We start from the raw sequence: 5524 nt of genomic DNA, 5'->3' as shown, positions 1-5524 counted from the left end.
ATTCTCTACAAATTTTTCCTGCATAAGTACATGCTAATGTTAATTTCTCACATGATTAACAGCTATTTAACCTCTTACATTCTCACAATCTAATGTTTAATTAATCTTTGTAAAACACTTTGACATCATAGCTCAGATCCATGCTGTTGTGTTACATTGCACAGTTCAAAACATGTTTTCAGGATAACCAAATCATCCAAGTTGTCTACCCGGACTGACTAGTCCACAACACCCTAGCTCCATTACGCTCATTTAACATAGTGATTACACCTTCCTGAGTGCTAACCATCCTTCACCCCAATTAAACCTATTTACGATCCTATTAAGCTCAGCTGCATCACATCCAATCACAATCAACTTCTCTGTGCATCCTATTTATATGGAGAGCAGGCGGACTGAGAGCACGGGGCTTCCGTGAACAAGCCTAGCTCACAGGTGAAACGTACGTCGGGATTCTGAAGTCCATTCAGTGACGTCATTGCGGCTTCGCCCTCTCCGGAACGGGCGGCCGCACGGTCACAGAACACGGGGCACGGACACGACCTTCAATCAAACCACAGCCACAGTTCTCCAAGGATATCTACATCACTGGAAGTGGTAACTTTTAACATTGTGTCCGTTTTTCAAACAGTGCTTCAGACCCCTAATTTGGGTCTAGCAACGTTACTGTCTGCTCCGTACTTTCCATTAAGGATTGAATCTATTAATTAGTCGATCAAGGACATGTATTATAAGCTTCTATTGTCTCCACATAGGGACAAAAAGACTGTTTTCTCTGCTGCTTCAATTTAATCAATTTTTTGTAAACTTATCTGAGCACAGGCTATTTACAGCAGACAAACTCAATAGGTAGTGGCTACTACTAATACTGTGCCTGCATCTTAACAGCACATCAGACCCCTCTATTGGGACCAATAATTTAAGTGCCTGCTTTGTGATTATCTTTAGGATTGAACCTATTTGCAGATAATCAGCAACTGCCTTGTTAGCCATTATAATCTTGGTTAACACAGGAATACATGGTTTTTCTCAGCTGTTCTCAATTTAACATATTTGATCATAATATTTGCTATCTACAGCAAGAAAACCTTTAGATAGTTACTTTCAGTTCAGCAGTAAACCTTTTTTGGTTAAAAAATATTTTAGATCATCTTGCTGCAAGATCATTCAATTATCACTCTGCTGGTCATTAGCAGCACCCCTGACCCTTCAACGGGTCTAATAACTTTGGATTTTGTTTCTCAATTATAATTTCCCAGGACCAATCCAAGGAAATTTGGTTAATTACCGTTTACACATACTCTCAAACCTGACATTTGTTTACTTATCTCTTGAAATAAACGGCCCACGGCCATACTATCCTGAATACGCCCGATCACGTCCGATCTTGGAAGCTAAGCAGGTATGGCCTGGTTAGTACATGGATGGGAGACCGCCAGGGAATACTAGGTGCTGTGGGCCTTTTTTTCAGGAGACCTTCATATCATATCTAAGAACATTTCCCCCACAATTTCACAGTCTTTTAGCTGAATACTTAGGCCATTTTTCTAATCAGCAACAAAAAATCACCAGTGATTCCTGATACAATCGGCCCACGGCCATACTATCCTGAATGCGCCCGAACACGTCCGATCTTGGAAGCTAAGCAGGTATGGCCTGGTCAGTACGTGGATGGGAGACCTCCAGGGAATACTAGGTGCTGTGGGCCGTTTTTCCTTCAGGCAATCCAATATCACTTTTTTCTAAGCTTATCTTACAATCCGATCCTTTCTGTGACCTGTATATATTGTTTATTTTCAACAATTATACAACAACCACAAAAATATTTTCACCTGCCATATCTAGAACCATATTTGGTACAATGGCAATCTAGATTTTATTATTATTCTTTTTTGTTCACCTCCAGTGAATTTTCTATAGACTATCATTAAAAGTTAAGTTTTATCCAACACTGTAGTGGAAGGACAACGAAAGGGTCCTCTCCTCTACCATACACAATTTTTCATATTCAACCAAAGAGTGCTTCCACACAAGGGTATTTTGTCTTTCTCTTGTTTTCTCATGTAGGCTAACTACAAAATCTGTGGGAGCACCGCCAAAACTTAGTACTATTTATGATTTACAATAATAGTCAGTATTTTGGTACCTTATAGATATCATTTTCTTCTTTTTATCTACAACCTTTATTTTCTAAGCTGGTGCAGATCCACAACCTTGTCTTCAAAATTTACCTTGGTACTGAGGTTTTCCTCAGCTCTTGGATCTTGCACAGCGGTCAGGCTTTAAACAGCCACCATCATTACATAGTACATACAATTAATCTTTTTCCCTGTGCTTCTCTCTCCTTGGCTCTCATTTTATGACATATTACTATAGCTCAGTACTCTCATTATTATTGGTTATCTCCAATTACGTTGTATCAACATTGCAATGAGTAATTTCAGTTTGAAAACTGAACTATCAAGCAAAAGACCGACAGAAGACTTGGACACGATTTTTCCTATCCAACTAACAGAGTCGGCTCCAGATAAAAATTGGGAAGATGATTTGTTTAATTTAAAGAGAGTTCTCCAACGTCGAATTAGAGTTGATTGGGATGTAACAAGTTTAGAACACTATCTCAAACAAAAGATTACCCCAAGAGGTCTACGACCCAAGCTTTTTCCTTCTTTTGAACTTTCCACAGACAATTTGAAAAGAGAGTGGGAGACATGCCTCCTGAAATGTTCTCAGGAATTAATGAGTGTGCTGATTAAACACAATCACTTAGTCCTAGAAGAGTGCACTAAAGAAGTGGACAGATTAGGACTCAAATTGGAACAGTGGGAGAAAAACTCCACCTTCCAGACTTGCTTTGGAAAAATCAAGAAAGATTTGGAATCCTATGAAGATGGTATTATAGATCGAAAGAAAAACAAATTTTCAAGAGACAAACGGGATTTCACCTCAGGACACATCTTCAAATGGACTAATCCAACACGAAGACGAGAACAGACAAGACAAGAATACACTCCATCTTCCTCTGAAATTGAACCATCTGACACAGAAGATAACAGTTCCTCAAACGTTGATCTGAGAGAACCTTACCATCATAGTAGAGATTTTAGTCTCCATTCATCCTCCTCTACCACCTCTTCTTTTTTAGAGGAAAACAGGGGCAAATCCCGAGGTCGCCCCGCAAAACAAAAACAAGGCGGGGCAGGAGGAAGAAACACAAGAGAAAGATGGGGATCTCCCCAATCTCGTCGATATCCGTCCAGAAGGAGGAAATAAAAGAATCCACCATTTCAAGCTTGAAAATAATCAATCTATCTACTCATAACTTAACACAAGATCAAACCGAGGTTTTGGAGAAGGGTCTCTCTTTTTCACCCACCACCAATTTCAATCGTTTCAAATGGGAAACTCACCTCAGACTCTTTGGTCGCAAACTCCTTTTAAAAAAACACTTCAGCAAGAGCGACACGGGACAACCTTTTACTAGTGAATTATCAGATCTATCTCTTCAAGAACAGGAAGCGCTGTTTAATCTGGAAGAATTATCTGAAGAGCTAATTCCTTCAACTACAAGGCCAATATGCAAAAAACGGTCTACCTTTTATCCCCAGGATAATACATGCCCTGAGGTAAACGTTTTTCTTAATCTAGTTTCTCGTGACTTTGACACACTGTATCGACAACAGCGAACACAGAGAATTGCTGGTAATCTAACGCAAAACCAAAAGGATGCTCTCAAGGAGATTCAAAAATGGGATGATGTCCAAATCAAAATGTCAGACAAAGGGGGTAATATAGTTATATGGCCAACAACATTATATCTCAAAGAGGCGAACAGACAATTAAAAGATGCCACCTGCTATAAGACCACATTATTCAATCCAACATCCAACTTTCAAACTCTATACAACAAAATTATCAATAAACATCTACAACTTGGAACAATCACTAAAGTTGAATGGGATTACCTCAACACACCACACCCTAGGACCCCAACTCTATATTTACTGCCAAAGATACACAAAAATCTGGAAAACCCACCTGGCCGACCCATAATTTCAGGCAATGGGGGACTACTGGAAAAAGCTAGCTGCTTCCTAAATGTCCACCTGAGACAACATGTTTTGAGTCTTCCCTCCTACATCAAAGACACGACCGATGCCCTTAAAAAAATCCAGGGCATACACCTGGAGGAATCTTACCTATTGGTAGGACTTGACGTCGAATCTTTATATACCTCCATTAAACATGATCTGGGCATAAATGCCGTTAAATATTTTCTATCTATGGAAGGGCCATGTGATTTCCATGAATTTTTATTGGAACTACTTCACTTTGTACTGAATCATAACTATTTCCTATTTAACAATCAATTCCACATTCAAATCAGGGGGACCGCTATGGGGGCAGCATGTGCCCCCACCTACGCAAATCTTTTTTTGGGATGGTGGGAACGCGAAATAGTCTTCCACGACAATCAAGAAGAATACACCAACCACATCGTCATCTGGATACGCTTCATTGACGACATCTTCTTGATCTGGGATGGCACACAACACAAATTGGAACAATATATTTCATTCTTGAATAATAACAACATAAATCTCAAATTTACTCATGTCAGCAGCAAAGTCAGTATTCCCTTCTTAGATCTCAGGATATATCGGGATTCAGAGAATAACATAGCAACTGAGATCTTTAGAAAGGAAACCTCTACCAACAGCCTCCTACATTCATCCAGTGGTCATTTTTCTCCTACCATTAGGAACATCCCCAAAGGAGAATTTCTCAGACTGAAACGTAATTGCTCGGATGAATCTACTTTCAAGTCTAAGAGCCTTGAATTAACTGAGAGACTAAAAGAAAGGGGTTACAGCAATCGCTTAATCAAGAAAGCTAGATCAGAAGTCGAGAGAGTGCCACGTGACTCTCTGGTATTCCAAGAAAGAAAGTCCAAGGATGATAAATCTACACTGAGATTTATAGGTGATTTTTGCAGCAACTGGAAAGAAGCCAGAAGGATACTACAATCCCATTGGCATATCTTGAAAATGGATGGAGATCTGGCAAAACATATTGGAGATAATGTAAGCATGAGCTGGCGCAGAGCACCCAATCTAAAAGACAAACTGGTTAGGAGTCATTTCTCACATCCATCAAAGCCTAAAACGACTCTAAAGGGTAGCTACCCATGTGGTGATTGTCGTGCGTGTCCACATGTCAAGAATCACACAAATATAACAGACAAATTCAACCAATTGATCAAGATTGATGATTACTTTAACTGTAAAACAGTGAATGTAATCTACTGCATCACATGCCCATGCAAACTCAAATATGTTGGCATGACATCACGCATGCTCAAAGTGAGAACTCTAGAGCATATAGGGAATGTACGCAATGCAAAGTCGGACACAGCCAGATTTAAGAAACTCACCACTGTTGCTAGACATTTCCTTCATCATCACAACAGCAGAACTGATGACCTCAGCGTTTTTTGTCTTGAACATGTCAAACTGGGACTAAG

At 39.7% G+C, this 5524-nt stretch overlaps 2 pseudogenes; both read left to right on the top strand.

The window, feature by feature from the left end:
- The first annotated feature begins 1343 nt into the window (after positions 1-1343).
- Positions 1344-1461, top strand: LOC135016900 (5S ribosomal RNA; annotated as a pseudogene).
- A 129-nt stretch (positions 1462-1590) lies between these two features.
- Positions 1591-1708, top strand: LOC135016901 (5S ribosomal RNA; annotated as a pseudogene).
- Positions 1709-5524: the final 3816 nt, after the last annotated feature.

Source organism: Pseudophryne corroboree, unplaced genomic scaffold (genome assembly GCF_028390025.1).
Source record: "Pseudophryne corroboree isolate aPseCor3 unplaced genomic scaffold, aPseCor3.hap2 scaffold_3049, whole genome shotgun sequence".
NCBI classification, from domain to species: domain Eukaryota; kingdom Metazoa; phylum Chordata; class Amphibia; order Anura; family Myobatrachidae; genus Pseudophryne; species Pseudophryne corroboree.
Note: the sequence above shows the minus strand (reverse complement) of the source record. Positions and strands in the feature narration are given on the sequence as shown.